Consider the following 10,956-nt stretch of genomic DNA (forward strand, 5'->3'; position numbering starts at 1 on the left):
TTTTTTTTAATGTACTTTTACATTTCTATGCTATAGAACAAGTTTCAGAGTCTCTTCTGACATCCATTTTGGTCATTTCCTTCTTTCTTGTCATCTTGATGACCTTTTGCTTTATTCCTGTATGATATTCTTTATGTCATCCCACAACTTTTCAGGTCTTCCGTCTTTATTGTGTCTAATGCATCAGATCTGTACTTCAGATGATCTCTAAACTAAAGAGGAATTTATTCAGGGTCATATTTTGTCTCTTGTGGCCTTGTTTTCATTTTCTTCAGCTGCAGCTAAATGTGATGGTCTGTTCCACAGTCTGCCCCTGGCCTTGTTTTGGCTGATGCTATAGAGTTTTTCCATCATCTCCACAGATATAGTCAATTTGATTTCTGTGTATTCCATCTGGTGAGGTCCATGTGTTTAGTCATCTTTTACGTTGTTTGAAAAGGTATTTGTGATGAAGAAGTCATTGGTCTTGCAAAATTCTATCATGTGAGCTCCAGCATTGTTTCTATCACCAAGGCCATATCTTCCAACTACTGATCCTTCCTCTTTGTTTCCAACCTTTGCATTCCAATCACCAGTAATGGTCAATACATCTTGCATGTTTGACCAAATTCATACTGAAGAAGTTGGTAAAATTCTTCAATGTCTTCAACACTGGCTTTGATGATAAATATGATGCCATTCCTCTTCAATTTGTCATTCCCTGCATAGTAAATCATATTATTTTCAGATTCAAAATAGCCAATACCAGTCCATTGTAGCTCACTAATGTGTAGGATACCAATGTTTATGTGTTCCATATCATTTTTGACAACTTCCAATTTTCCTAGATTCATGCTTTGTACATTCCGTGTTCTGATTATGAATGGACGTTACAGCTATTTTTTCTCATTTTGAGTTGTGCACCATCAACAAATGAAGGCCTCCAAAGCTTTACTCCATTCGCGTTATCACAGTCAACTCTGCTTTGGGGAGGCAGCTCTTCCCTAGTTGTATTTTGAGGAGGAAGTATATTCCAGGAGAGAACATCTTATCATACATTCATTCATTCTTTTTTTCCCTTGGAAAAACATTTACTGAACGTGGTTATCTATTCCGTGTTAGGCAATTGCTATTGCACTTAGGTACCATTGTGACCATTTCTACTCATAGTGATCCCTTGTGGCAGAGTTGAACTGTCTCATAAGCTACTGTCTTTATAAAAGCAGATCACCAGATCTTTTTCCTGTGGAGCCTTGACAGTATAAATCATATCAGAGCCACTCCCTGTGATGAAAAGCTCCCATCTTATAGGTGAGCACATATAAACTTAACACATTGTAACTCAGAGTAATAAGTGCTTAGAACTGGGTACTCTGTATAACTCTGTATATCCAGAAATATGTATACAGAAGAGAGAGGGTCCTGGCTTCACAGTGGGTATAGCAGAGCCAGGTCTTGGAGGATAACACAAACTTGCTGATTAGGCCAGGCAGGGAAGGACATGTGCATTCGTAAAGGAGGTATAACATGAGACAATAAGATCAGGGACTGCGTGTTATTGGGTATGTCAGGTGTAAGACTGTGCATGTCACTGGGTGCTTCTGGCATGGAGTGTGTATGAAGGTTGGAGAGTAGGTCTACACACTTTCTCCCCAGTATCTGGTCCTCTCACTCACTTTGTGTTCCCATGGCACCCTCTGCTCACCCACCTCACCTGATTCTGCACTACAATTGCTTACTTACCTATCTCCTCTATCCCTTTGGGCAAGATTATGTCTCGACTATCATTTGGTTGGATGGGTATTATCTTCGTTAGCTAGTAGCTGTGACAGAAATAACATAAGTGGGTGACTTTATAGAAAAGAAATTTATTTTCTCATAGTTACGAGGCTCACAGATTCAGTGTGTTGCTCCAGAGGGAGGTCCTCTGTCTCTTTCAGCTTTTATCCAGTTGTTTTCAAGTTGACTCCAACTCAAGGTGACCCCTGTGTGTCACAATAGAATTGTGTTCTAGAGGGTTTTCAATAGCTGATTCATTTGTTCATATATTGCTAAATGTTTCTTCTAGGTGCTTGCTAGTAGATCCAAAGGTCTAACCTTTTAGTTAGTAGCCAGATGCTTACTGGTTTATGCCATCCAAAGACTTCATTTCAGCTTTTGCTAGCCAGCAGTCATTGGAATTCCTAAATTTGTAGATTCATTTACCTCTGTCATCGTCACATAAAATCTGTCCCCCACTCACATTTTTTCTCTGTCTAATCTGCTGTTTTTATACCTCTGAAGTGTTTAAGTTTAGGGCACATCCTACATGGGTATAGCCTCATTAACATAATGAAGAAAACCAAATGGAATTACATCCATAGGAATTGTTGTTGTTAATTGCCATTGAATAGATTTGGACTCATAGCGACCCTGTATGGGGTTTCCAAGTAGTAGTTGGTAAGTTTGAACAACCAGACTTGTGGTTCAAACCAACCTTGTGGTCCAGTGCTTAATCCCACAGCGCCTCCCAAACATATTTTGAGGGGACATAATTTAATCCATAAAAGATAGATCGTTGGATGGATGGATGGATGAATAAACCCAAAAAGAGACAGACTTGGTGACACAATTGGAAAGTTTCTGGAAAGATAAAAATGGTCCAAGCCAATATCATCAGTGTAATACCATGAGCCACAGCAGGCTTTTCCAAATGTTCAGGTTCAAGAAAGCATTTAAAAAAATTTAAAGACCTTTTGCAGTTTTATGTTTAATGTACAAAACTTAGAAAATGTAGAATATGAAAATGAAAATAATAATTTGCCAGCAAGTTTTTATTGACTAGTTTGTATTTCTTTTAGATTATATATATTACGTAATGTATTATATGCCTGTTGTTGTTGTTGTTAAGTGCTGTCAAGTCAGTTCTGACCCATAGCGACTCTTTATAGGGTTTCCAAGGAGCAGCTGGTGAGCTTGAACCACTGACCTTGCGGTTCAAACAGCTTTGCAGTCTGGCGCATTAACCCACAGCGCCACACCAGGACTCCAATATAAAACATTGTTGTTGTTAAGTGCCATTGAGTCGGTTCTGACCCATAGAGGCCCTGTGTAGGGTTTCCGAGGAGCAGCTGGTGAGTTTGAACCACCGGCCTTGCAGTTCAAATGGCTTTGCAGTCTGACTCATTAACCCACAGCGCCACACCAGGCCTCCTACATACATACAATAATAGTTTTTTATCTTGCTTTTAAACTTAGCAAGGTTAGCCTCATTAAAGATTCTTTAAAATATGTTTCTAATTGATATATAATTATTTATATTATACTATAATCTCTTTAACCAATCTATCATTACTAAACTTCACTATAATAAATCTTGCTGTAATTAATATCATTATGCATAAATTGTTCTATGTTGCTTATTATTTATTTAGGATAGGTTCCTAGACACTTAACTACTATGACAAAATTGTTCTTGTTAAGTGCTGTTGTGTTGGTTCCAACTCATAGTGATATCCTGTATTGGATGGGCTGCTAGTGGGTTTGAACTGTCAATTTTTTGGCTAGCAGTCCAGTGCTCATCCTATAGCACCATCCTAGGACCCCCAAACAGAAGGTATAATATTTTCTTCTAAACCCTTGATTCTTATTCTCTAATTGAACAAAATGTATACCAACTGACAAGTTCTGCAAAGTCTAGACAATACTTGTCAACTTGAGAAGGATTACTTAGTTTACAGCCCTGTCATTCTTTTTTTTTTAGTTCATGTCTTTTATTAATTCATACACAATTACTTGTCTTCTGGTTTGTTGAAGCAATAGGTCTTGCCACAGTAATGTCTATCAAAATGGCTGGACATAAAAACTCCAGTACCTCATTCATCTGAAGGACACTCCTGACAGAGGTGACTCATTTTGCCGTTCTCGTCCACCTTGTAGTATTTTAGGACAGCCAGCTTGACCTTCTTCCTCTTATGCTTATTCTTCTTGGGTAGTGTAAGACTTCTTCCTTTTCTTAGTGCCACCACAAAGTCTCAACACAAGATGAAAAGTGGACTCCTTTTGAATGTTGTAGTCAGACAGGGTGCATCCATCTTCCAGTTGCTTGCCAGCAAAAATCAGTATCTGCTGATCAGGAGGAATTTTTTCCTTATCCTGGATCTTGGCCTTTACGTGTTCGATCGTATCTGAGGGTTTGACCTCGAGAGTGATGGTCTTCCCTGTTAGGGTTTTTATGAAAATCTGCATCTTGGTGGCGGTTCTACCTGAGTATAAGGGAAAGGACAAGATGGGTAAGACCCGAGTACACAAGAAATGGGGGGAAGGGGCCCTTGTCATTTTTTAAGGCAAATAATGGCATAAGTTGGAATCAACTTAACAGCAACTTGTCAGGTTTTTTTTTGTTTTTTTTTTATCATTGCTTTAATTTGTAGCTTTTGATTTCTTATACAGTTAAACATGCTTAATGAGGTATGTTGATCATTAATTACTCTACTTCTGAGAATAATCTGTTCATGAATTTTTTTGTGGGAGTGTTAATTTTCTTAAATAAATGATGTTATCGATATTACTCTCTGTGTCAGCTTTACTTGTGGCAAATATCTTTCTGGTCTTATGTGCTTCTGTCTTGCTTGTTATACTGTGTAGATCAGAAAGGTTACATTATGATATACTCAGATATATTTGTCATTACCTTTAAGAGTTCATCTATTGCTCTCGTGTTTAGAAAGACCTTGGTGATGGTGATTTTTTTTGTTTGGTTCATATTGTTTCATATTATGTTGCAATTTATCTGGAGCTTTTTGCTTGCTGTTGTAGTATGTTGTGAAGTGAGGAATAAACATGATCCACCCTCCCCCACATACATAAGCCATCATTTATTGAATAACCCATTATTTTCCTATTGATTTACAAGGTCTCCTTCAGCTGTATCATTAATTTTGCCTAAAACAAGGCTGCAAAATAGAGATCTGTGCTGAATCCTTTTATGAGTCTTTTGATTTGCATTTTTGTTTGTTTTGTTTTCTGATCTACAGTGCTTGCTTCAGTTACACCCTGCCTATTATTTGTACAAATTTCTCTGGTTTCTTTCCTTAAAATACTAGTAACTCCTAGTTATAGATTGAACCTCTAAATTATTTCTTTACTGTCTCTTTTGTTAATTTTAGTGTTTTCATGCATTATTCTGAGAGAGCTTAGCAAGTTCAATGCTGTTATGGAATCTGTTATGCCCTACTGCCTCCAGTGTGAATTTTAACTCTGCTACTGTAGTATTCATTCCTTTGCAGTTATTTTTCATTGCTCCCAAGTCCTGTTCTTTGCCCTCACAGCTTTTTAACTGCTTTGTTTTTATCTCACCTTTTTTTTTTTTTTTTTTTTAATAATTTCATTATGAGTTTCTGCTCCCATTTTATAGTGACTATTTTTTTGCAAAGTTTTCTTCTGGCTTCCATGGTAAATCTTATATAATAGTCAGCTTGTCTTTAGAGTCTCAAGATGCTCCTACTGCCTTTCCTTTTTCTCTAAAGCAGTTTTTCATGGGTTTCATGTCGTTAGGATTTAATCTTCCCTCATTCTCCAATTAGCCTCTGTTTCTGACAGAAGACAAGCAGTATAGCCTTCATTTGGCTTCTTTCACTGGCATTTGGTTATTAATTGCATTCTCTTCTTAGATATATAACTCAGAAAGTAAAGTAGGGACAGCTTAATGCTTATAGCTCCTAGGGGAATTTTCAGGTTCAATGTATTTTTTAATCAGGTTCAATGTATATTTTAATTTGTTGAGGTATAATTTATATATTATCAAACTCACCAATTTGATGAGTTTTGATAACTGCAGTTAGTTGTGTAACCATCAATGCAATCAAGATCTATAACATTTCCCTCACTTCAGAAATTCCTCTACCTCTTCCCTCTGACTTCTGGCAATCAGTGATTTGCTTTCCATCAGTAAGTATCCTTTTGTCTTTTCTTAAGTTCCTATACAGTTGGAAAAGCACAGCACATAGTCTTTTGTGTGCACCGTTTTGTAACTTAGCCTATGCTTTTGAGGATAAGCACTATACTATGAAACACAAGGTCAGCAGTTCGAGCCCACCTGCCACTCAATGGGAGAAAAATGAGGCTTTCTTTTTTTTTTTTTTTTGGTCCTGCAAGTATTTACAGCCTCAGAAAACCTATGTCACTATGAGTTGGAACTGACTTAATGGCACTTAACAACAATAACAGTGTGCTTTTGAATGTTACCTATGTTGTTGTGTATGTTTCTTCTTATTGATGCATAGTATCCAATTTAATGACTATTCCATAGTCTGTTTAGCGTATCTTCACAGAGTATAGTTCTGTGGATCAAAGTGAAATCACCTTCCCTATGGTTTTCTGACAGGGATGTGTAGAATACATGAAGCAATGCACACTTGAACATAACTCCCTAAAGACATTTCCTGTCTCCATCTCCCTGGAGTATAGTACTTGGGGGAACTACAACTCCCACAACTCCCACAGTGCAGTTTGCCCTGACTGACCCAACCCCCATGTTTTATTCCCTTTTATGGTCAAGAAATTGAAGTTTCTGAACAGATGCAGGAAGAATAGACCTTAGAGAAAATCAGTACTCCAGTCCACCTCAAAAAGCCGCAGCAGCCAGGAAAGAGAGGATGAGGTCTGATGAACCTTCTTCCAGTTGTTCAGGAGGGAAAATGAAATCAATAAAGTTAAACACAGACAAACTTTCAATTTGTTTTTCGGTTCAGCTCAATAAATTAGAGGAGCCGTTTCCTCCAAATTCTAGTGGCAGGTTTCCTGTAAGGCTTAGTTTTCAGTCTTATTTTTGTGGAAAGTTGGGAGACATTGTATCATTGGTCACTGGCCAGGTGGAAAAATAAGTGATAAGAAATGTATTTATACACATACACACATATGAGGGGGCTTCAAAAAGTTCATGGAAATAGGGAATTAAAAGACTTTTGAAGCCTATATAAACACTGGATTGTGAACCACAAGGTTAGTGGTTCGAGCCCACTAACTGCTCTGTGGAACAAAGATAAGGCTTTCTACTCCCACAAAGATTTTAAAAGCCTCAGAAACCCTAAATAGAGCCATTATGAGTTGGGACCCACTTGATGGTACATTACAACAAGTTGCTGTTAAGTGCTGTTGAGTCAATTCCAGTTCATAGCAACCCTGTGTAGGGTTTCCAAGGAGTGGCTGGTAAATTTGAACCACCGTGGAGCCTGGTTTGGCACCGTAGGATGAAACATTGGACCACAAGGTCAGATTGACCCACAAGGTTAGTGATTCAAACTCAGTAGCCACTCGTCGGAAACCCTATACAAACCCATAAACTCTTCCTTGGAAATGCTAGGCAGGGTCTCTGTGAATCAAAACTGATAGAAACCACACAACAGCATATATATGTGTGTGTATATGTATTTGTTTTTAATGTTAAATGCTTCATTTTCTTAGAACTAGCAGAAGCACTTGCCATTCAAAATTGGGTATACTGTATATATTGTCTTTATAAAACATCTCAGATCGTGAAAAATAAGCCCGAGTTGTTTCTCAAGTTGCTTTTTCCTCCTGAAATGGGTCCTCTGAGTCGTTGCAGACTGTCCTTGTCCTTCAGACCCAGTTCAAGTCTTAGCAGAAACCAGACTCCTATGGTTCTTATTATCTCCCCCTTCTCTGAGATGTGCCTCTCAATAGATCTTTGTCTCTTGGCTTTGTCTCTAGCATGTCTCTTAGTCTGAGTCTCCAAGATATTCTCAATTCTTTGAGGATGGGAGCTATACTTTATGTTTCCCAGGTAACCAGCATGGTACCTAGCATAGTTAGTCCACTGAGTAATTGCCTGATTGAGGAAGATTGCTACTGGTACAATTATTTCTGGGTAGACAGGACTACTGAATGTTTTAAAGAAAACTGATAGGGAGCGAAGTCCTCCAGGCCCTTCTTTTGGTTCCAGGTGGAGAATGTGAGACTACAGTAAATACTCATATCTTTCATTGACTTCTGTTAAGTACAAGGCATTCTATGGGTACAATTAGAAATGCAAAATTATAGTCAAGACTGGTTACTTTCCCCTCTGGTTTTACGCACTCATGTTTCATAAACATGACTCCTGTTACTCCTAAACTTTCCACCTAAGAAAGACAGTTAGACCAGAAGAAATACAAAATATGAATTTATAACCAAAATATTAACTTAAGGAAATCCAAGTATATTAGCTTTCCAAACACTCATGGCTGATCACTTCTAACATTGTATCTCAATTATTGCAACGACATAATGTTTTTCATGGATAGTTTTTAGTTCTCTTTCTTCCTTTAGAATTTGTTAGTTAGATATCCTTTTGCTGACTAGCTGCCTTTTTTTCCCATTGGGTAAACTGCTTTGCTACCTCTTCTCATTGCTACCGTCTGAATGGACCACTAATCCAGTAATTCTCTATTGCTACTTCTGTCCTACAAGGAGAACTCCTCTGTTACAGAAATATTTGGGGCCAAGATTTCTAGTGACAGAAGATCTCCCTTCAGTCCCTAAATCAACTGAGATTCCTACATAAGTCATATGTTTTCAAAAATGGTGACAGATTATACATTTTTTCCCTTCTCACCTTCTTGCTCTTCCTCCCTCATTCCTTCCCACCCCTATTTCATCTCCTTCATATTTTCTAATTTCTTTATTCCTTTTCTCTCTGGTGATTTTTTTTTTCTTCAGTATTTAGAAACAAATGCAGGAAGCGTCTGGGTTTTAGGAGAACTTGAATGCAAGCATCAGTCAGACAAAATACGGAAAAAACTTGAAATTGTGGGCGTATCAATGAACTCAGCTTAACCACTGAGATTTCGTGACTTCTACCTGCTGCTCAAATTTCTGTGTAAAATATAAACAAAAGTATTCAGTCTCCAGTTTACAAGAATGCAGCCATCCTTAACAGGCCAAAATGGATTAGAACTGCTATATCAGAAGAGACCATTTTGCAGAGAATATAACACAGTCACAGCACAAGGTAATTTGCAAAATGCAGTCACCTTTGATCAATCTAAAATAATCCTCCTGTTTATAAAACAGAACATAAATGCAGCATCAAATCTAACACCAATTACTTTGGTAACATGGTTTTAAAATGGTGCCCAAGCCCACAAGCCTGGGGGGATCAGCCAAGCATTCGTTTGCGGGTTCAGTTATTCGTTTTCAGATCCTTAGTGCTTTTTGGGTGCAACTGAAGAAGAATTAATCACATAGTCATGCAAGTGGTTTCCATCCTCAGGAATTAAAGGAGGCCAGGTTAGTCTGTGATGCACTCCAGAGCACCATTAATAATCCTACCCAGACTGTGAAACAGCCCATTCTGACTTGGCATGGCTTTGCTTGGAAATCTGACACTTCTCATGCAAATGCAAGCAGGAACCAAAGCAGACGTTTTTCTTTATAAATGTTGTCAACAGATACAGTTCTCTAGAGTCAAATAACTTTCCTCCCCCTATTTAAGGTTGTCTATGAATTAGACTTTGACTTGTCAGTTTATTTTAGTGTGTAGGTTTGAACTCCGGCTCTGTAGCCACTTCAACAAGTAACAACATCTGCTTCATAGGACTTTTACATCTGTAAAAGGACTCTGTAATTACAAATAGATACCAAGCTTTGATAGTGTAGTGGTTAAGCCCTTGGCTGCTAACTGAAAGGTTGGTGGTTCTAACCCACCAGCTGCTCTGTGGAGGAAAGATGTGGCAGTCTGCTTCCCTAAAGATCATAGCCTTAGAATGCTTATGGGGCAGCTCTATTTTGTCCAATAGGGTCAGAACTGATCCAGTGGACAGGATTTTTTTTTTTTTCTTTTTTTAAATATGAATGTAGGAAACCCTGAGTGGTGTCACTGACTAATGATCTTGGCTGCTAACTGAAAGATTGGAGGTTCAAGTTCACCCAGAGGAACCTTGGAAGAAAGGCCTGGTGATCTACTTTAAAAAAAAAAAAAAGTTTTATTGTGAATTATGTGATAGTTTACATAGGAGAACATTAGTTTTATATTCATCCTATCGTATATCGTTTCATTGCTATGGTTACAATCCCCTCGATTCATCATTAATCAACCAAAGGGTATACACTACAAGCTTGCCCCCCAGTTGACAGCACACAGCCCCTCTCCCTCTCTGGGTCTAAAGTCCCCAGCTGCTCCATCTCTCCACATCATCATCTCTGCCTCTACATCAGGCATCACTGCTTCTCTGGGTAGGGTCCTGCTCTCCCCTCTTCTCCCTTGATGGTCCCAGGGACCTCCACTCCTAGGCTGAAAAGTTAACTGGTGATCTACTTTTGAAAAAAAAATCAGTCATCGAAAATGTTACAGAGCACAGTTCTACTCTGACATACACAAGGTCGCCATGAGTTGGAATCAACTCCACAGCAACTGGTAACTGGTGACACAGATGGAAGCTGGTGACCAGTGGGTATCCCACAGACTGCAGCAGATACTTTCCTTCAGCTGCTACTCCTAGCTAGACCCGAGGCAGCCTAGAACTCAGTGGAATTTTTTTTAAAAAAAAAACAACAGCAAGGGTTTAGCTTCTTCCATCTTCTGACCAAGTGAAGACTGCATTGAAACACATTTTGTAAATTTCAATTACTCAAGTTCTCTTCTTTCATTGTTTTGTATTCTTTGTTTTTCTCAGTACTACAGGATAAGACATGCACTGTGAATAAATGGAGAGGACAATGCTTTTTTTTTTTTTTCCCTCTCACCAACCCTGTGTTATTGTTGTTGGGTGCCATCGAGTCGGTACCGACTCATAGCAACCTTATACACAGCAGAACGAAACACTGCCAGATCCTGGGCTAACCTCACTATCATTGCCACACTTGAGTCCATTGATGCAGACACTTTGCCAATCCATCTCTCTGGGGGTCTTGCTCCTTTTCTCTGACCCTCCACCTTACCCAATATGATATCTTTCTCCAGTGACTGGTTCCTCCTGACAATATGTCTGAAGTATGACA

The 10,956-nt window shown here is 38.6% G+C and overlaps 1 protein-coding gene and 1 pseudogene across 1 annotated transcript in view; one reads left to right on the plus strand and one right to left on the minus strand.

Annotated features, from left to right (window-relative positions):
- Positions 1-10,956, plus strand: part of PTPRN2 (protein tyrosine phosphatase, receptor type, N polypeptide 2) — a 1,341,366-nt gene that overhangs the window by 845,724 nt on the left and 484,686 nt on the right. The window lies entirely within an intron of this gene.
- On the minus strand, positions 3,750-4,206 carry LOC102839659 (annotated as a pseudogene).

Source organism: Chrysochloris asiatica, unplaced genomic scaffold (genome assembly GCF_000296735.1).
Source record: "Chrysochloris asiatica unplaced genomic scaffold, ChrAsi1.0 scaffold00277, whole genome shotgun sequence".
Classification (NCBI taxonomy): domain Eukaryota; kingdom Metazoa; phylum Chordata; class Mammalia; order Afrosoricida; family Chrysochloridae; genus Chrysochloris; species Chrysochloris asiatica.